General features: G+C 42.3%; 1 protein-coding gene across 9 annotated transcripts in view; it reads left to right on the forward strand.

The window, feature by feature from the left end:
* Asph (aspartate beta-hydroxylase) overlaps window positions 1–21,917 on the forward strand; it is a 200,437-nt gene that overhangs the window by 8,759 nt on the left and 169,761 nt on the right. The gene's annotated exons all lie outside the window — the stretch shown is intronic.

The raw sequence follows: 21,917 nt of genomic DNA on the forward strand, positions 1-21,917 counted from the left end.
TCCTGTCCTGGAATTTGATTTGAATACCAAGCTAGACTCAAACTCAGAGATCCACCTTCTTCTGGCTCCTGATTGCTGGGATGAAAGGCATGCATCATTACTGCCTGGCTGGTTTGAAATTATTATTATTATTATTATTATTATTATTATTATTATTATCACTGTCTCATTGCCCATGTTGTCCTGAAACTTGCTGGACATGTAGCCCAGGCTTCCTGTAAATGTGTGATCATTTGCCTTTGTCTTCAGAATTCTCAGATTATAGGCAGGTACTACCATTTCTGGTGATCCTTTATAATTTTCAAAGTATTTTAAAATGTTTATTTAGATTTATTTTATCTGTATGAATATTTTGCCTACATATATGTGTGTGCATTGCATGTATGATGTTTGCTTAGTGCCCACAGAGGTCAGACAAGGGTGTTAGATCCCCGGGTGTTTGAGTTAAGAATGGTTGTGAGTTGCCACATTGGTGCTGAAACTGAACCTGGGTCCTCTTCAAGAGCACTGAGTGGTCTTAACTGATGAGCTGGCTCTCTAGCTCCATTGGTAGTATTCTTTAACAAGCATTTAGTCATCAAGAAATTTGAAAGTGCATCCAACTTGATACTCCTACCTAGATTCTGCTGTGGTATTTAATATATTTGCTTCATGCCACGTACTTGTCAAAAGACATCAATATACTAGCCCCCCCCCCGCTGCCCCCCGCCAGTCATCGGTGCTTCCTTGCCATTAGCAAGAACTTAGCCTGCGTTTATAGTTTTATTTCCCTTTGTGGTAAAATTAAAATTTTCATACAATGAATTGCACAAATTTTAGTGTGTAATTTAAGGCGTTTTGGTAAATACATTACCTTTCTATGTAATTTGCCAACCTGTTCAACCATTCTGGAAAGTTCTCTTTAACCTCCCCACTATCTGATGAAGTAAATACATTACCTTTCTTTGTAATTTGCCAACCTGTTCAACCATTCTGGAAAGTTCTCTTTAACCTCCCCACTATCTGATGAAGTGACAGAAACATATTAATCTTGTGTGTTTTGGAATTTGTCTTGTAAATACTTTGTGTGAAATGGCTTCTTTCTCTTAGCGGGATGTTTTGGGGATCCACCTGCATCACTGCACACAACCCTACCTCACTGTTGCTCCTTTTCTTCTTGCTGCTCCTTTTCTGCTAGTATTTGTTGTGTGGGTAGAACACAGTTTGTTGATCTCTCTTCCTGATAGATGATGCCTGAGCAATTTCTAGTTGTGTAGACTGTTTTGAAGAACAATCTATAAATATGTAAGCTCTGTAAGAAATGTGTATTGATGTTTTTGAGCAAAAGCAAGAGGAGTTGCTGTGTTAGAGGACTGATGCGTTTTAATTTTTATTGAACACTGGTGAGCTCTTTAGTAGAGTGGTTATACAGTATATTTTCTATTCCTACCACTGCCAAGATGAGGGACTCTAATTGTTTTATTTACATATTGTCTTAGTCAGTGTTCCTCTGGGGTGAAGAGAACCATGGCCAGAGCAACTCTTGTAACGGAAAGTATTTAATTGGGGCTGACTTGGAGTTTCAGAGGTTTAGTCTGCAGTAGTCATGGTGGGGAGCATGGTGAGTATGGGTAGACGTGGTGCTGGAGAAGGAGCTGAGAGCTCTACGTCTGCATCTGCAGGCAGCAGGAAGAGAGAGAGTGTGATTGGCTTGGCTTGGGCTTCTGAAGTGTCAAAGCCTGGCCCCTGTGACAGACTGCTTCCAACAAAGCCACACCTCCCAGTTCTTTAAGTAGTGCCACTCCCTGATGACTCAGCATCCAACTACATGAGCATGTGGGGGCCATTCTTATTCAAACCAGCGCGCATATGCACCAACATTTGAGGTAGCCATCCTTTAAAATCTGGGTCTGAGGTGGCCTCTCTTGTGGTTTACGGCTGCTTTTCTGTATTCACTGTGGTTTTTTTCCCATACACATTCTTCTTTTGTCAGTTTTTCATGTTGCTTTCCCACCATACAGCCTTTGTATTATTGAGATAGAGTTATGTATTCTAAATAGACATTCTTTTCAACTGTATGTATGAGGACAACATGTCCTAATCGATAACTTTTCTTTTTTTTTTTTCTTTTCTCTGTTTGGTTTGTTGTGTTTCTTGAAGGCAGCAAAAAGATAGATCCTGTTTTCTAATCCAGTCTGCTAGTTTGTGACTTTTTGCTGAGGACTTGAGACTGACAGTTGTTGAATAATATGTATTAACCTGCGTCACTCTGTTATTTTTGAGGTGTTTTCTTAGGGCTCTCTTTTGTAACTGGGAATTTTTTTATTTATTCCCTGTGCCCTCTTGGGTGTGTTTATCCTTCTCTTCATACCCAAGGAACCCCTTCCCCTGTCCTCTGTAGGTAGACCTGGCTTACTGATCATGAATTCATTTAGTCTGTTTTTATTATGAAAAGATTTTCTTTCTTTTTTGATGGCAATTGATATTTTTTTGGGTAGATTAGTCTAGGCTAGCATCTTTGGTCTTTCATAATTTGTAGAGCATAGTTCCAATCCTTTTTTCCAGTTAAAGTCTCTATTGAAAATTAGTTGTCGTTTTGATAGCTCTGCCTTTGTATGTCTCATGGTAGCCTTGCAGTTTTCAACATCTGTTCTTTGTTCTGTCCAGTTGGTGTCTGATTTATTGTATGAAATTGGGAGTTTCTTTTCTGATTTTTTTTTTTTTCTATTTGGTGTTCTTACACCTCTTGAAACTTGGTAGGAATCTCTTTCCTATAATCTGGTCAATTTTCTTTTATGATTTTGCAGAAAATATTTTCTGTACTTTTGGCCTAGGTTTCTTCTTTCTTCTCCTATACCTGTGATTTGTAGGTTTGGTCTCTCTACAGAGTTCCTGCATTTTTTTTTTTAATCATGAAATTTTTAGATGTAACATTTTCTTTGACCAAGTGATTCAACTCATCTGCCTTATCTTCAAGACCTAATGTTCTCACGTCCATTTTATTTATTCTGTTGAGGCTTTGCTCTGACCTTTTTATTTTAATTATTGAACTTTTCAGGTTTTATTTTAGTTTGACCTTTTGCAGAAACTCTATCTTTATTAAATTTTATTTATCTCCATATCTTTAATTATTTGTTTTATTTCACCCAAATATGATGTTTTTGCAGTCTGCATTTTACCAAATATGTGTATCCTCTTCAAGTTGCTTGAACATATATATGTTTGCAGTTTGAAATCATTGTGTTGTAAGTCATTTATGTTGCATTTCTCAGGGAACATTGCCATTGGATTGCTAAGTTTTGGAGGAGACTCATTGTCTTGGATTTTGTTTGTTTTTTTGTTTGTTTGTTTTGTTTTGGTTTGGTTGTTTTGCAATGAGACCTAGGCATCTGGAATTAAATTGTTGGTAGTGTACTTGGTTTGGCTATCTGACTTTTGTTCAGTGACATTTGGATCTCTGTTTGCTGATACCCCATCTTGTCAGGTTATGGAGTAGCTGAACAGTGCTTAGGGTTGAATATTGGTATAACCCAGTGTTGCTGTGTGTGTGAATGGGGTATCAGAAGTGGGGAGTCTCAGCTCACCCAGGCCTAGGTACAGCTTCTGAGCACAGGAGCAAACCTTCTGCAGAATCAGAAGGTTCTTGATGAAGTTCCTCAGAAGTCTGGAAGGCTCACAGAGATTTACATGTAGTTTTTAGGTGGCATGGTCTTCAGGCAGACGGGGATGTGTCCTTACATGGTTGAGGTTGGCACAGGGTGTGGGGTTCTCAGGTAATGGTGGGGGTTAAAGAACAAATATTTTTCCTGTTAGTACTTACTTCTCTATTTCTGGTTTCATATTCTCTAGCCTAAGGAACTTTATATTCTTAAGTCAGAAAGGTAATTTCTGTTTTCTTTTAGAAGGATTTCAGAGTTATAGATTTAATATTTAAGTTTATAATCTTTCTCAAATTAGTTTAGAGGAGCTTTATTTTGTTTCTTATGCTGTAACGGCACAATTTATTGAAAGCAGTTTCTTTTATCATTAGGTTGTTTTTGGTGCCTTTGTTAAGAAATAAATGAGAGTATAATTATTACGTGTTCCTTAAATAAATATAATTATTTCTGTGTTCTTTATCATGTATTTTAAAAATGATCTACTTGTGCTTAAGTGTGTGCTACAGTCCTGATTATTCTAAGTACATAGTAACTAGTGAAAGTAGGTAGCAAATGTCCATATTTCTTATTCTTTTAATGAGGGTTCTGAATGGCTAGTTCTGTGTACCCATGTTTACTTTCCAGTAAGTGGCTCAGATTCTGCAGAGAGGGGCATCCTACGTCTATGCTGAGATTTACTTCGACTCTCCATCAGTTTGTGAGAATCTGAGTCTCAGCAGCACCAAGTCTTCCATCCCATGACACTGGCATATCTTTATTTATCTAGATCTTTAATTTCTTTTTGCCTTGTTCTGTAGTTTGGGGTGTGGCCTCATATATTTTGTTGTACGGTTGTATGCTGCATTTATGCATTTTGATACCTTTGTGATTCATATTAAAAAATAATTTTGTGTTAACCATAATGATACACACCTTATACGAGGACTCTAGGTTTGAAGCCAGCAGAGTGGCTGCTGAAAAACATTTTAAAAGCAAAGCAAAACCACCCAAACATGGACCGAGCATGTGGCTCATTGGAGGAGTGTCTGCCCACTGTGTGTGTCATGGCCATGGGTTTGATCCCCCGGCACTGCAAGAGAACAGAAAACATTCTTCTGCCATCATGCGATTTTAGTGTGTAGACATAGAATTGATATACATATGTGGAGTAAAGATCCGGGTGTTGACTCTGAAACTGCTGTTGTAGTTTAGATCATTTGTTGCTTAGACCCACTCTCACTCCACTTGATGTCACAGCAGGCTTTGTAAAGTCGAACCTATATTGACGCGGCCACTTCCTTATTGAAGAGTTCTGGTAGTTCACCAAAGTTGTTGCTATGTGAGTCAGACTCCAGAGCAGGGTCTGCCTCCTGCTGTGCTCTGTTCATCCCTATACAGCAGTGCTTCAGACCTGCGACCTGCGCAGCCTGTCTCCATACATTCAGTGTTTGCACATGGAACTTCTACAACAGCTCCGTGCTTGCCTTTCTGTCTGACTCCTGTGTATTTCAGCAACAACGTTCTTCATCAGTTCACAAGAAATAAATTGTTATGGCCCAATTTCAGTACGTGGTACACTTAAAGTTCATCGGAATTACCAGCAAGAGTTGCTAGGTCCTTGCTACCCTAACCGACTGTTGCCAGCATGGCTCAGAACTCTGGGACTCAGATGGTTACACATCATCTGCTGTGTGTCAAATCTTGATCAGAAAAGGGGTGATCTCAAGCCCCAGAATATTTATTAATAAGGATCTGTGTCCTAAACCAATAGGATGGGGAATTTGGGAAGAGGGCCAGTCCTGGCCTCTGGGAATTCTCACAAGCAGGAGACTTAAATTAGCATGCCAGCCATTTTGCCTTTCCCTGTTTGTCATCCCTTTCTGCACCATGAATGGCTTAGTAAACTGTTTCACTTTCACACTTCAGTTTGCTCTCCTTTCGTTGGAGGTACCCCCACCCTCACTCTCCACACGCAAATAAATTGCTTCCTTTGCCAGCTTCTCTAGACCAGGTCTGCTAACCTCCATTGCCAGACTCACCATTCTCTTTAGAACTTGTCTTCTAGAGATGAAAGCTCAGTCCACAAGATTGTCTCCAGCTGAACTTAACCCGCATACAAACTCAAGCTTGTCTACTGCTAATATAGGTAAACCAGCCAAGCTCTCCAAGTGCTTCTCAGCCTCTCTCCATCTTCATAGTGAAGGCGATAGTGCTTCCTTCAAACTCGCTCTTAGTGGGAGGTCTCGTCACTATATAAATACAGTTACTACATTTGGTGGTGATGAGGGTCTGTGTATGGGCTCTCTAACTTGTTTGATTGAAAGGGCACCGATCATTAGGAATAGGACCGGATTTCTGGGAAATTGATTTCATTTGAAAGCAAAGCCCAGGTGGGTTGGCTCTGGCTGTGCAATGATCATTGGCTCCTAGTGTCCTCTTCTGCTTCTTGGCTCTTTGTGGGGAACCCAGGAAAGAAGCAGCCAGCAGCAGTGAGGAGCAAACCGAGCAGGGCTTCTCCATGCATGTTTCTCAGAGCTAGACTTGCTGCATCTCCTGGCCTACTTTGACTAAGGTTGTCCGGTGTGAACCTGGCTGCAGAGTACCCACTGTGGTGGATTAGACAGGTAGAACTGACCATGTAGCCAATGTTACAGCCTCTCAGCTCTGTTGCTCTTGCCTGGAAGTAGCCATGGCCACTAGAGCCAGAGGGGAATGTAGCAGTGTTCCAATAAAACCCGATTATGGGCGCTGCAGTTGAATTTCACATAAACCTCACATTATGAAGTTTCTTCTCTGATTTCTTTTCAGCTGTTCTAAAACTAAAACCATGCTTAGTGCCTGGATCATTCCCAAACCCAAACAAATTCCAAAACTGAAACCAAAACCAAACCTCAAAACTTGGGACCTTGGCCATAGTTTACTCTTATTTAGAATACTGCAGAGGCTTTGGGGTTGCTGTACTGTAGATAATGTGTTTTTGCTGTCTTTGTATCTGGTATTTTACAGCAGCTGCCTAAGTTAGGTTGTGTGTGTGTGTGTGTGTGTGTGTGTGTGTGTGTGTGTGCATCAGTCTTGAGCATCAGAGCAGATGCTCAGTCCACCACAGAAAGGTAGACAACACTGGAGTGAACACACAGACGAACATATCTCCACATATCTCTGTTATCAAACTGAAGGGCATTGAGGAGAGACGTAGCTGTGCTGTTGTCTGTTTTGCTTTTGATGTCCTAAGTTCTCAGAGATGACCTCTTTCATGGGATTTCTTAGGTTTATGCTAAGAAGACAGAAATCCTATTGATAAATGATAGAACTGAGAAGAATTCTAAGAACATGTGTACTTCATGGATATAGAGAATTGTTCAGATAGATCAAGTCCGTCCAGTGTTAGGTACAGTAGATAGCATGCTACAGGTTCCTCATATTCTTGGGTCACACCAGTCAGTTTCTTTCTTCTCTCTCTGTCTCTCCTTCCCTTTCCCCCTCCGTGTGTGCATGTGTGCACGCCCGTGCAGTATTTAGAGAAACTGCACTTATTTGCAAGGTTTCAATTTTCCTTTTTATTTTTAAACATGACTCAAAAGAATAAGCTAAAATTACCCATGTAAATCCTGACGTATGGAGTCATCTGTTGACTTTTTCTTCTCCTTTTTGGGCTTCATAGTTTGAAATTTCTTTGTAAGAATTATGACCATTTCCTCTTTAAAGCTTAGATTTGCCAATTTTCCTTAAACAATGCCATATTATAAAGTAGAGCAGATATTTATAGAGTGACTTGCAACAGTTAGCACCTGAGTTAGCACATTTGAAATTCGACAGTCTAATTTTTCCAAATGACTATATCCTGTGATGCTGACCAGCCTTTGTCTGGGCAGTGTGCATTTTCCTGCCTTTCTAGCTTCTTTTCACGGGGTTAAGTTGCCTTTTGATTCACTGTTGTGTGATAGGGTGGAGATTTAGCATATCTGCTGGATAAATGAATGACTTTATGTGTTGGAAAAAAAATCTATGGACACCATTTAAAATTTGCCATCCTAAGAGGTATGTTTACATCCTACAGTCCATGCTAACTTACAGAGCTGATCCGTTTTGCCAATCTGAATTTGATGGTGACCCAAAACTTTTTATATAAAGATAATATTTTTAGCCAGTGTTGTCTTATATTTATACATCATGACTGTGCTCAGCTTTCTTCCTGAGCTTTAGCATGTGTGGATTTTGTATAAAGCCTAAAGAATTGCACTTTGCACTAGGTCAAAAATTTTGGGATTACATGCTCCTACAGTGAGGGTTAGAGCATAACAAGGTAGTTAGTGAGATCGGAATTATGGGACATCTCTGAACATGGCAGTGGTGTTGGTCATAACTCTGTGTGACTGGGATACATTGTGATGGGAACACACAGAGATGTATGTGTGGGATAAACAAAGTCAAAACTGTGTGCATGTTTTCTTTTTCAGATAACTCTACAAATACTATTTTTGCCTTACCTTTGGATTGGTACAAAAGTTATTTGTATTCTCCTTTAGATTTTTGTGGAAATAAGGTGTGAACTGTGCAGTGAGGCTTTAGTGATCAGGCCCAGAATGGGCAAAGACTTAGCGGGTCATATCAGATACCCTGCATATCAGATGCTTCCATTATGATTCATAACAGTGGCAAAATTATAGATATGAAGCAGCAACAAAATAATTTTACGGTTGTGGCCTCCACAACATGAGGAGCTGTTTTAGAGTATTAGGAAGGTTGAGAACCAAAGGCTTTTTTTCTAAAGTCTCAGAATTGACTGCAACCAACAATTCCTGAGTATTTCATCATTGAGAATCTAGAAATCAGAGAGACAGGAAGCTAAAGGGACAGAGTTTCCATTTCTGCTAAAGAAAAAGAGAGGTAGATCCAGAACAACTAGAAACTGATTAATTTCAAAGTAATCCTCAATGAATTCTGTCTGTAAAAAGTATTGTGAAGTGTCCAGAGAGGCATCTGTAAACATCTGGAGACACTTTGTTTAACAAGTCCAGGCTGCTGAAGATGATTTTTGTTACATGTTTGGTAGGCATTGCACATTGGTCCAGTTCAGTCTTGGCATTTCCAAGCTTTGCTGAGGATCACAGCATTCTGCGAATGCCCGAGGTCAAAGGTGGTCTCCATTAATCACACGTACAGCATGAAGAACAGGTGATTTGTGGAGCTTGGGTGGGAACTTCAAGAAGCCTGTCCAGCTAATGTTTATAAAATTCAGAATTTCCCATTTTTATCCTAATAATATCCTCCAGCCTGCCCACTTTTTATCCTGTATGATCCTTTCTCAGCCTCCTGAGAGCTAGGGAGATAGGTGCATACCACCATGCCTGGCTTATCCTTGAATTGGTGATAGATCTTTTATAAAGACTTAAAAAACCAAACTTTTTATTATTAAAATAGCCACCTCTCTCAGAACACAGGTAGGTTTGTTCTTGTAGAAAGTGAGAGGAAGCACTTGGGAGGCAGAGGCAGGTGGATTTCTGAGTTCGAGGCCAGCCTGGTCTACAGAGTGAGTTCCAGGACAGCCAGGGCTACACAGAAAAACCCTGTCTCAAAACAAAACAAAACAAAACAAAACAAACAACAACAACAACAATAACAACAAACAAAAGAAAGTGAGAGGACTACAGTGTTGCTTGGCTACTGGAGGGCAAGGAAGTCAGACTTAGTAGTGGAATTTGATGGAATGGTGATCAAGTTTCTCGTAACTTAGCTAGTGAAGGAAAAACAAACAAACAAACAAACAAAACCAAAAAAACCCCGTCAAAACCATCACTCATACTTTACGTTCACTCTTGGTGAGAGCCACAAAGAGTTGTTAATATTCTGACCCCGGTTTCAAGACCACCACATCAGTGCATTGTTTCTGCCCATAACAAGGATTCTGCTCGTGTCTGTATTTCTTAGAGCCAGTGACTTGCAAGGTAAGTCCTGAAATAGATGTCACATCTCATGGTGAAGCAAGGAACCTTGTAACTCTTCACCCCTGGTATATTGGTGATGTCTTTAAAATATACCCGATACTGATACATTCTGCATCTTCAGTACTGCACACTGATGATCTGAAGAGGTCATTGAGGAGCTGAGCAAACAGACCAGGGGGAAACAGGTTATGAATGCCAATGGACAGATTTCAGGGAAATCTTTTAAAATCTATTCAAACCAAAAGCAGTCTGTGTAAAAGATTTGAGCAAATGCTTCACCAACTGAGTGAAGTAAATGGCTACCATTATCTGAAATATGTGCTCAGCATAATTAATTCTCAGGACAGCATACATGAAGCTCACTATAAGATCCACAATGCACTCATTATAATGGCTAAACGTAAAAACACCATAATTCTAACTGGCAGAGTAGTAAGTGGTTCTTAATGAGTACATTAAATGGAATTACTTTGTGAACGATCTGTCCATTTTTCATAATACCCAATGTGCTTATGCCCTGGGACCCAGCAGTTCTGCATATTTATCTAAAGCAATAATATGTAGTCATATATAATAACCCGTCCTTATCTGAAGATTGGGTCTAAGAACCTCCTTCTCACATAGAAATGGCAGCCCTGTATGCAAACCAGTGTTGTAACTGCATGTAAACTATGCATATCCTCCCTTATTCAGATTACTTCTAGTACTGTCCTAGTTACAGTTACTATTTCTGTCAGGAAACACCATGATCAAAACAACTTAGAAAGAAGTGCTTAATTGGTTTACACTTTATCACTGTTTATCTCCGAGGGAGGTCAGGACAGGAACTCAACTAGGGCAGGAACCTGGAGGCAGGAGCCGATGCATCGGCTATAGCTTGCTCAGCCTGCTTTCCTGTAAAATTCAGGACCACCAGAGGGGAGTGTGTGTGTGTGTGTGTGTGTGTGTGTGTGAACTCACAATGGGCTGGGTCCTTAACCATTGATCAACAATTAAGAAATTTTCTACAGACTTGCTTATAGCCTCATTTTATGGAGACATTTTGTCAATTGAGGTTCACTCCTCTCACAGGACTTTAGTTTGTGTCAGTTTGACATAAAACTATCCACCCCAAATATCCAATTCAATGCAAGAACTATGCAAGTTGTTTATACTAGAGGGTTCATGGGATATTGACAAGGAATAAATGTCTGTACACATTAAGTACAAATGTAAGCGTCATAGGCCGAGATACATTTTTCCATTGGCTATTGATTAAATCCACGGATGTAGAACCTGCAAGTGTGGAAAGCTGCTGTATTTACAGTAATCTTGTTGGAGAGTTTTTCTAGCAATTTTGGTTCATAGTAAGTAGTCCAGTGTGGGGAGTGTCTAGTAGCAGAATGGGTAGACTCTGTTCATTCTTACATACTCATGTATGCAGACGGTGACCCTCCTCCTTGGTTAACTAGTACGGTAGCAGCATACTACAGTATGGTAGAGCAAACATATGAAAGACATATGGCAGCATTTTCATAAGACTTTAAGAACAGGTAGAACTAATATACAGTAAGAAAATTAAGACAGGAAAGCATTCATCAGAGCAGCAGAGCCATCGCCGAGAGTAGGGTAGGATGAGAGAAGCTTGTGAGTGACGATTAGTGGAATAGGTAGGGTTCTTGTTCTGGTCCTGGTAGGGTTTTAGCAGTAGTAGGGTATACATTTGCTAAAACTCAGGAGATGGCCACCTAAGGCTAGTGCTCTCCATTTCATGTGGACTTTACACTAAAAACTATAAAAATGTTGAACTATGTGCCGTACAAACTGATGTCATGCACACTGATGTCTACGATTTACTTCGAATTATTTTGTACAAATGAGGTTGATTAAAAGGTAAATTTAGAGTGAAGGGTGCTTATAATAGAAGCTGTTCAATAACCTCTTCATGATAGAATCAATGATATTCGTTATAAACTTATTTCAGATCGAATCGTGAATTTTGGAATTTAATTAGACGTTGGGGGCATGCTCACATTTCAGTTGTGTCCCAGTCATTTTTACTGGCTGTTCTTCCTTGTGTAGACATTTATTTTGAGTATCTCTGTTTGCCGGGGTACTAGTGGAAGGCCTTCCTTCATCTTCCCTAGTCATTGTGCTTAGCTGGGCAGGATTATTCCCTCATTTCCTCTAGGGAGCACATGCTGCTTCCATCTGTGTGACAGATTCCTCAACATCCCAGTCACCTTCTGTATTTAAGTCTGACTGCTTTAGCACTGATCTCATCTTCAATGCCAAGTTCTGTCTGTCGCAGGCAGAAGGACCTGCAGGGGGCAAGGACTGCTGAGTACCTCCCATGATGTATCTTTTGGCCCTGTCCAGAACTGGCTATTCAAGGCTTCTGCATCTCAGGACTTCCCAGGCAGGGGGGTGGGGGGCTGGGGAGACTGAAAAGCCTCTGTCCTCACAGGCTACTGGCAGTGCCTCCACTGCCAGTTGGTAAGATTGGCTGGTAGGTTGCTCACAAGAGACATGTGCCAAGTGCCACCTCAGTTCTTTGGAAGGCCAGGTGGGGACCTTCACCATATAGCACACAGAATGACCCAGAGTCACTCGTGTGGACAGTCAGCTCTTTTGGGAGTGAACTGCAAGGTGGTACAGACTTGCTACTTCCTTGTTGCTCCTTTTGTCCATGGAAAGCTGGATCTTTCCAGGAGCTCAGGCTGCAGTGTGTGCAGCCTTTCCCTGTAGCCTTTGCTTTGCGTTTCTCCCTGTTCTGCCCCTCAGGGACAGAGTGGTCTCTTGGACCCACTGCTTGAGTGTGCATCCCCTTATGGAATGAGAGTCTCTTCCAGGAAGTTTATCTTTTGTCTGTAATTCTCCCAGTCCCTTGCTCGCATTTGGCTTGAAAAGGGTATTTGGGGAGTTCATATATGTTATTAAGTTCTTTGACATATTTTTTGTAATGTGATGAGAGTTTTTGAAAACCCAATTTACCATTCTGTAGAGTGTGCTTTTCAGCTTTTGGCAAAGCTGTAGAATTTCCCTCAACCAGAAGTTTGTAAGAACATTTGCAGTTCTTGTGGGCTGAGAGAAGGGCACCAGGAAATAGGCAAGCTCTGGAGCCTGAGGGAACACTCTGCAAGATTGGTCTCACTTCAGATACTAGCCATGGCTTGGGGCCTCCTGAGTGCACTGAGTTCAGACTAGCTGACCTCAAGTTTGAGGGCCCCTACAGCCACTGTGTGTTCAATAATTCACTAGGATGAATGACAAAACTCAGCAAAGGGCTGTACTTATTAACACCGTTTTATTACAGTGAAAAGGTGAGATGTAGAATCAGTTAATGGAGGGCGCAAACAGAGCAATAAATTCCATATGATGTATTGTCCCTGTGGCAACTCAACCAGCCTTTGGTGTCCAGGGTTTGTAGAGGTTGCTTTCATGCTTCATTTAGTTTAATACTTAAGATTAGAACTGATAATTGTGTGGCCCATAGCTTCTCTCATAACTCACACTGGGAGGCTATCCAATGCCTACAGTCCTTAGACTAGTGGTTCTCAACCTTCCTAATGCTGCGACCCTTTAATACAGCTTCTCAGGTTGTGGTAACCCCTGTCTTAGTATATTTTGTTTTGCAGGAGACACCATGGCCACAGCGACTCTTATAAAAAGAAAACATTTAATATGGGGCTGACTTACAGCTTAGAGGTTTAGTCCATTATTGTCATGGTGGGAAGCATGGCAGTTTGTAGGCAGACATGGTGCTGGCAGAGGAGCTGAGAGTTCTGCATCTTGATCGGCAGCAAAAGAGGACTGTATGTTACACAGGCATACCTTGAACATAGGAGACCTGAAAGCCTGCCCCCACAATAACATACTTCCTCCAACAAGAGCACACCTTCCGATAGTGCCACCCACTATGGGCCAAGCATTCAAACATGTAAGTCTATGGGGGCCATACCTATTTAAATCGCCACACCCTGAACCGTAAAATTATTTTGTTGCTACTTCATAATTGTGATTATGCTACTATTATGAATTATAATGTAAATATTTGATATGTGGCCCCTCAAGGGGGTTGTGACCCATAGGTTGAGAACCACTGCCTTAAATAAGATGCCTATCAAGTAGGGTATCTCTCTATAATGGCAGTTCTTGATGTATAATTCTTGCATTTGTTTTAAGTGTGTTTCCATGTGGATGCAGGTCTCTCCGTGTGCTTTATAACCCTACCCAGCGTTTTACATGGATGTCAGGGATTAGCTCAGGTCCCCTTGTTTGTGTGGCTGAGCCCTCATTTCTCTGATGAAACTGTCTTCCTAACCCTCCTCTATAATTGCTGGTTCCAGCCATTCTTGCTGTTTATTTTTCATAGTTACCTTCTGTACTGGCTGGTTTTTTGTGTCAATTTGACACACACTGGAGTTATCATTAGAGAATGGGGCCTCCCTTGAGGAAATGCCTCCATGAGATCCAGCTGTAAGGCATTTTCAAAATTAGAGATCAAGGGAGGAGGGCACAGCCCATTGTGGGTGGTGCCATCCCTGGGTTGGTGGTCCTGGGTTCTATATGAAAGCAAGCTGAGCAAGCCAGGGGAAGCAAGCCAGTAAGCAGCACCCCTCCATGGCCTCTGCATCAGCTCCTGCCTCCAAGTTCCTGCCCTGTGTGAGTTCCTGTCCTGACTTCCTTTGGTGATGAACAGCAATGTGGGAGTGTAAGCTGAATAAACCCTTTCCTCCTTGACCTCCTTCCTCGTCATGTGCAGGAATACAAACCCTGACTAAGACACATTCATTGTTACTAATTTGTACGGTAATGTATTGTCGGCTGTGTTTGCGAAAGTGTCTTGGTCATAATTGCATCTAGCATTTTAAATTTTTTTTTTATTTTAATTCTCAAATATTTTGATTCTAAGACATGGCATGCTTTGTAATTTCATGAGATTTTTTTAAAAAAAATGCTTTTAGATATTCCTGTTCTTTCATTTACATTACATGTAAATGTTGCACATTTGTTTATTTATTTATTTTCCCTGGAAAGTCATATAAGGGAGAAGAACTGTGAACCTTTTTGCCTTCTGAATGAATTAAAGTCAAGAAACCTTCAAGGATACAACCGAAGATGAGCAGTGGCAATCCCCATTGGCTTCACAACCACTGTCTCTAGATTAAGACTTAAATGAGTAGCCATGTTTTCAGTTTTTGTCCTCCCTTCTTTATTATTTACTTATTTAATTTTACATGCATTGATGCTTTGCCTGCATGTATGCCTGTGTAAGGTGTCAGATCTTGGTGTTACAAACAGTTGTGAGCTGCTAGGTGGATGCTGGGAATTGAACTCAGGTCCTCTGGAAGAGCAGTCAGTGCTCTTAACTGCTGAGCCATCTCTCCAGCCCTTCCTTCCTTCTTTTATCTGTTACTGATTTTAGTGAAAATAAATAAATGGAAGAACTTTATTCTAACACTTTTTCTTTTACTACTTTTTGGTTTCTGACTGGACATCATTCTCTTATTTCTCAAAACTTTCCCTTTCCTGGGTCAGCAAGAAACTTGTCTCATTTAAAATGTTGTATTAATACCTGCTACATGGGTAATTAGTCTAGGGGAGTGGTTATTCCTCAGAGATGAACTCTCCTTTCTTGAACACTCTATGGGGAGAACTAATTATCTCTTAAAAACTGATTCATCAAGCATGGCTTGAAGAACTAACCCAAGTTTCCCAGTGTAGTTTTGGGACCTAAAAGACTCTTAAGGGGGATGTGTGGGTTAGGGGTGGTGGTGGTGGTGTGGTGTGGTGTGTGTGTGTGTGTGTGTGTGTGTGTGTGTGTGTGTGTATAGTAGGTGGTAGGTGTGGAGTATGGACCCCTGTCCTGATTCCTTTAGTCTCCTCCATGATGGATCAACATCACTACAAACACAGGTGAATTCTGTGGTAGTGGTTCTTACCTGAGGAATCTAAAGCATAATTAGTTTTCAAATGAAGGGTGCAGGGAGGAGGGGAGGAGGGGAGGAGGGGATTGAAGGCAGGCAGGCTGGCTGGAAGGCTGGAAGGCAGGCCTGGGTATTGCTAATATTTCATTTTAACATAGACAGATGAAAGTGCAAACTGTTACTTGGGTTTGTTTCCTTGAATTTTGTCATCTGGCAGTCTTCTGGCCACTGTGTCTCTCTGTACAACCTTAGTCAAGAGAGCAAGCACAGTGTGTTTCTGGCTGCTGTAACCCATGGAAGGGGCCACACAGCTTCTCTCCATTCAACTCCAAATTCATCTGAGCTGGAGCTGTGGAAGATTGACAGTGGATGGGTGGAGTCCCTGAGCTGTGCTTAGCAATGGCTCGGCGTCCTGGCTCTGTCTTTCTTCATGGCTTACGGGCTGGGCTGCTTTCTCCTGTGAGCTTGAGAATCCTCACATTGCTGGAGATGCGGGAACGTAAACTCACTTGGCAGTTGTTCACATCTATTTCCCTCCTAATTTAGGTACAGGCAACACTTAAGTGGTATTAAAAAATGGGCTGCAGTGGAGAGGCCGGCTGTGTAACCTTTGCCTTGTGAATGAATGAAGGTCAAGAAGTCTTTAAGGACATGGCTGTCCCCTCTGTTGAGCTTGAACAGGGAAGAGTTTCATTAATCCTATACTATCCAGTGTGGTAGAAGGAAATCATTCAGTGTTTTCAAAAATAATCATGGAGGGAGCCGTGGATTTCCTAGTAGGGATACCCTTCCTACTACAGAGGTGCAATGGAAGTGTTCACCAATGAAGAGATCTACTCTTCTGTACCTGGCTTCATGAAACTTCCATTCGGGAGGCAGAAGATTGAAAACCCATTGTCTTAAGCTGTTTAGTCCCCAGTGACAAGCTGATTGCTGTCAGAGTGTTTAAGGAAAGCTGGGGAGGCTTCCCAGAGGAGGAGGTGTATTACACTGAACAGGAAATCGTGAGGCAGGGGTCAGAGCAGTGACTATATGTGGCGGTGGCAGCACTGGAACATCTCTGCAGGCTGGGCTGAGAGCATGAAGAGGGGTACAGACAAGAAGTGTGTGTGTGTGTGTGTGTGTATGTGTGTATGTGTGTAGATTTTAAATAGCTCAGGGGAAATGAAACAAAGCTGAGGTTTGAGCAGCCAGCTGGGGCAAGCCCAACTCTCTCCCCATTTCCATCTCGAAGGTTTTTGTTTTTATCTTGAAAGTAGTGTGAAGACATTAAGGATTATTATTATTTTTAAAAACTTCACTCATAATGTAATCAGATTGAAGCACTACTGTGGCCGTGGAAAGCAGTGAAGTTATGCTGAGGTAGATAGACTAGCAGAGGAGAACTTGGGCTTGGATGGTACATCATACTCTAAAGGAAGAGTGAGAGCAAACAGATTTCCCCACCCTTCCCTTTCACAACAAACATAAATCATAAGAAAAGTCACTGAAACAGTTGATCAGGGGCCTGTGAAATGGGTTAGTGGATGAAGCGCTTGCAAACAAGCAGAAACCATAAAAGGGTGGAAGGAAAAAAAGACGGAGTCTCTGAACTCCTTTGGCCTCCATTTGGGGCACTCTGATTTTAATTGACAAGGTAACCAGGTGCGGAGGGAGCCCACATCTTTGCATAATTAGCCTTTCCCAGTAGCCAGTGGCGAAAGAGCCTGAGCTGAACCTTCAGGAAAAGGGGCTGGGGTAAATCCCAAGTTTCTGGTTTAAGCAACTGGCTTCTTGGACGTGTTCTGTGACTCTGACCTTGCAGAGGGAAGGGAAGGGTGTCAAAAACGTGTGTGGCGTTCAGATATCCACATAGGATACTTAGGAGGCAGCAGCCAAAGGAGAAGTGTATTTTATTCCTGTGGACAGTAGCTGAAGTGAGCTGGGGACGGGCAGAGGACCAAGCTTAGGAAGTTTTCACGCTCCAAAGTCACATAGAGGAGATTGACCCAAGAGGGCAGACTGAAAATGAGAAAGTCCAGGGAGGTGATGGAAACGAGAGAGGAGTCTGTGGTACGGGAGGGATGCCTCCAGAGGCATTCCTACTCAGAAATCCACCGTCCCCTCCATGATTACTTTTGAAAACACTGAATGACTTCCTTCTCCCATGCTGGATAGTATAGGATTAATGAAACCTTTCCCCATTCAAGCTTAAAAGAGGGAACAGCCATGCATGCCCTTGGAGGCTTCTTGACCTTCATTCAGAAGGCAAAGGAGGGAAGAAACTGAATGGGAAGAGAATCCTGCTAGGAAGTCAAAGAAGATGGGACAGAAAGGCTTTCTGTGTGACTTTATGATATGGGACTCACTAATGTGACCTTGGAGAGCCTGCTCTGGGGTGTGCTGAAGCAGGGGGCAGTGTATAGCTTCTAAGTTGTGCGTGGGAAGGTAAGTGGTGTAAGAACTCTGCAAAGAATTGTACCTGTGTGGACTCAGCGGGTATGCACACTGACTGTTCTTCTAGAGAACCCAGCTCAATTGCTAGTACTCATGACAGGCAGTTCGAAATTATCTGTAACTCTTGTCTCTGCTGGCATCAGCCATGTACACAGTGCACAGACATACATGGGGGCAAAACACATGCATAAAAATAAATAAGTATTTTTAAAAGATTGTACCTTTGAGGAGAGGGAGAGGCACACAGTCTGCTGGCCATGAGGAGGAGGGAAAGTGGGGAGCCACACGGGGAGCAGGCAGAAAACTGGGAGGAGTGCAGAAGGCTCTCAAGGGAGTTCTCCACTCTCACTCTTAGGTTCTCTCTGCAGTGAGGGTAGAAGAATCTTGAACCTGGTAGAATGGATTTAAGGGCAGAGAAGTTTGAAGCCGTTTTTTTTCTGGACACTGGGAAACTGTAATGGACCATAGCACCACTGTTGAGAGGTCGGCTACTCTCATTGTCAGGGAAGACAAACAGTACCTGCCCCAGGAGGCCTTTATGTCAGCCCAGTGCTGTGGAAAGACTGAGGAGGAAATGTGGCCAGCATGTCAGGAGAGAACTTGAATGAAGAACTGTGTTTGTCAGCTTGGGTATGGAGAGATGAGGAGAAGGGTGTGTGTGTGTGTGTGTGTTTTGTGTGTGTGTGTGTGTGTGTTAATCAACTCATGTTATTATAATGAACACCTCAGCTAATTAACCCTATAGAGGTTAAGTTTGCCCTAGTGGTTCTAGACAGTTTGTCACAAGGTTTTGCGGTTCTGTCACTCTGGGCCTCTGGGGAGAGCAACTGCAGCCGATCATGAAGGCACAAGGTAGAGTGAGCAGCTGGCTTCCTTTATGAGTCAGGAAAACAGAGGGCAGGTGGGTACCCGCTTTTGAGGGTTACCCCACTAACCTAAGGAGCACTTCCTGAAGGCCCCACCTCCTCTCAGCATTACACTGGAGACCTGGGTCACTTAGGATGTACCACCCACAATGAAAATAGCAAGCTGGGGGCGGGGCGGGGCCGGGCGGGGAGGGAGAAGGGAGAGAGCTACAGAATCTGTGAAGAAATCAGTCACTGGACAAGCTACAGGAATAGCTTGTGTATTCTCATTGTATTCTCATGTGTCGTTTTCCATGGCTGGGGCAGGAGTCAGCGGGATTATGTTTTCTTGGTGTCTTAGAGTAGGTTTAGAATGGTACCGCTTGCTCATGTTGGTTGAGGTACTGTAAGCCCATGGAGGGAAGTCCTTTTTGGGGGAGGGGGGTTGTGGGTTGGTTTAAATAACATTACTGATAGTGGGTGGGGTCCCCTGCTGGCCCCATAATGGACCTGAACAAGCAGAATACTTTCAGTAGGGTTTTAGATTCTGTGAATGGCTGCCTGGAAGGCTACAGAAGTATTTCAGCAAGAATGAAGATGTGCCTAAGACAGTGAATTAGGTTGAGGTCACGGCAAGGCACACTGTAAGAGTGGGTGTTAGGTATATAGGGGGCAAGGCTTCCGAGGGTGAAGAAAAGAGGGAAAGAATCTCATCTTGACCCAGGACTGGGCATTGACTCCATTTGGTCACAGCTAAGATTGAGATGCTGGGAAGGCCACTGAGGACTGGGCAGGAGCAGCACTGGAGGAGCAGGGTTCTTGTTGCTTGACTTTTGGGGGATGGGAGTGCAAGGAATTGATAGTCTTGCAGTTGGTCAAAACAGCTGCTTTTTCCTTCTTGAGACTGAGAATACAGGGGCCAATATGGCAGGCCTTTTGCTTATTTGTTCATTTACATACATTATCATACTATCATACATAGTCATGGGTTCTCTGTGATGTTCTAGGACTTGGATACAGTGTGCATTCATCAGATCCAGCCTTCAAATTCCTGCTTTCCGGCTGCTGTTCAGTCCACATGGAGGCTCTCAGCAGCAGGGCTGTGTGTTCCCGTGACCAGCATGCAGTCACTGGGGACTTAGGCATGTTTGGGGGACCCTGTACCTTCAGGAACACAAGCTCGGGAGGAAGAGATTAAGAAGCCCCAGTCTGTCCTAACCTGTTAGGGCTGCTGTTGCAGATAAGGAGTGGCTGGGGACCAAGGAGAGGAAGAGGCCAGCACTGGCCGGAGAGGGCTCATAGATTTTCACCTGGCAGGTGTTTGGAGACAGGTGCAGCTGGTGGCTCAGTGGATGTAGGTCTTGACTCTTGTGTTCTCGGGTCATATCAGGCTGATATTAATAGTCTGTGAGTTCACGTTACTGCTGTGTTCCTTGCCTGTACCCAGGGGTGGTTCTAAGCTCCAGCAGCTGCTACTTTGATATAGTGCATGTTGGCTTCGTTGTCTGCCGTGGTGTTTGATTTGCCATATACAAATCTAGTTTATTTTTTTAAAAACTTTTAGAAGAATTCTTCTTTATCAACCAAGTTATTATTGTTACAGGCATTTTCTTGAAATTCAGAATTTGCTTTCCCTGCAATGAATAAGTGAATGATTTAAATGGTAACTCGACCATTTTCTCCCTTTACCCCCCCCACACAGGTGGTCTGCCACCTTTGTGAAATTAGGAAGAAAGACATTTTATAACAATGCTTATTTAACTATTGAAGAATGTAGAAGAAGGAACAGGCTAACTCTCTTAATTATGTTTTCCTTTTGCTGCATTGAAATACCAAGACTGACCAAAAAGCAAGTTGGGAAGAAAAGGCTTATTTGACTTACACTTCCGGATCATAATGTATCATTAGAGGAAGTCAGGACAGGAACTCACGCAGGGCAGGAACCTGGAGGCAGGAGCTCATGCAAAAGCCATGGAGGGGTGCTGCTTACTGGCTTGCTTCTCCTGGCTTGCTCAACTTGCTTTCTTATAGAATCCAGAACCACCAGCCCAGGGACGGCACCACCCACAATGGGCTGGGTCCTCCTACATCAATCACTAATTAAGAGACTGCCCTACAGGATGGCCTACAGCTTGATCTTATGGAGAGGCACTCTCTTAATTGAGGCTCCCTCGTCTCAGATGACTCTAGCTTGTATCAAGTTGACATGAAACTCTCCAGAACATTAACAATAGCCTATATATGGTCATGGTTAAGATTCATACACAAGGAATAACCAGCTCTGTACTGAAGAAGCTCGAGGCTTACGTTAGCCCTGATTTAATGGCCATGATTCTTACTTCCATGAATTGGCTACTGTCTTGGAATTTTTAATGAGGCTGGCCTAGCACAGGCCATCCAAGAGCTCTGGAGTGTGTCAGCACTGGTTGTGTTGGGGATAACTGGGATTATTAAAACAGGTGAACTGAGAGTGGACAAGCAGATTTTTTGCAGTGGTTCTGAGTGATTCTAGAAAATGTGAGGTGTGGATGGTTTCAACAAACACGTGCATGCCTGGTGTGTGTCAAGATATATTTTGTAAGCAGGAAACTGGTATCCTGAGGTGTGCTGACTCCCTGGGATGATGGAGAAGCTGAAAAGCATATCTTTATTTCAAATCCATACCAGGCCATGGCCCCAGAAGTGTGGCCACTCTGTGAGTCAGCTGAGGTCTTGTGATCCCACGATGTGCTCCTTGTCATCTTCAAGAAAAGCTTCCAGTATTTCCTTATTATAATAATATGTTATATTATTATCAAACACTGTATGATCATATTTTCAATACTATAGTTACCTGAAGGTCATCTTTAACACCATCCTTGGAAACTAAGACACAAATTGGTTCTTCAGTTGTCTCTGGCACTTTCTTCATTCTGTCTTGTATCTGGACCATCAAATTTTAAGTTACTGACTTCTCTTCAGAATGTTTAAATGTGTCATTTGTTTATGAATACTTAAGTTGGACTGAAGAAATATAAAGATGGAGAAGCAGCTTTGAAGGGTTGCTGCTTGCTCTAAATTCTTTCTGCTCTAAATTAATTTCATGTATTAATTAGAGCTAGAATGAAGTCTGTAAACTGCTAATCTTAGAACAGTGAAAAATTGTATTAAAATTGGGCCAGTTTC

The sequence above is a fragment of the Arvicanthis niloticus genome, chromosome 25, assembly GCF_011762505.2.
Source record: "Arvicanthis niloticus isolate mArvNil1 chromosome 25, mArvNil1.pat.X, whole genome shotgun sequence".
Classification (NCBI taxonomy): domain Eukaryota; kingdom Metazoa; phylum Chordata; class Mammalia; order Rodentia; family Muridae; genus Arvicanthis; species Arvicanthis niloticus.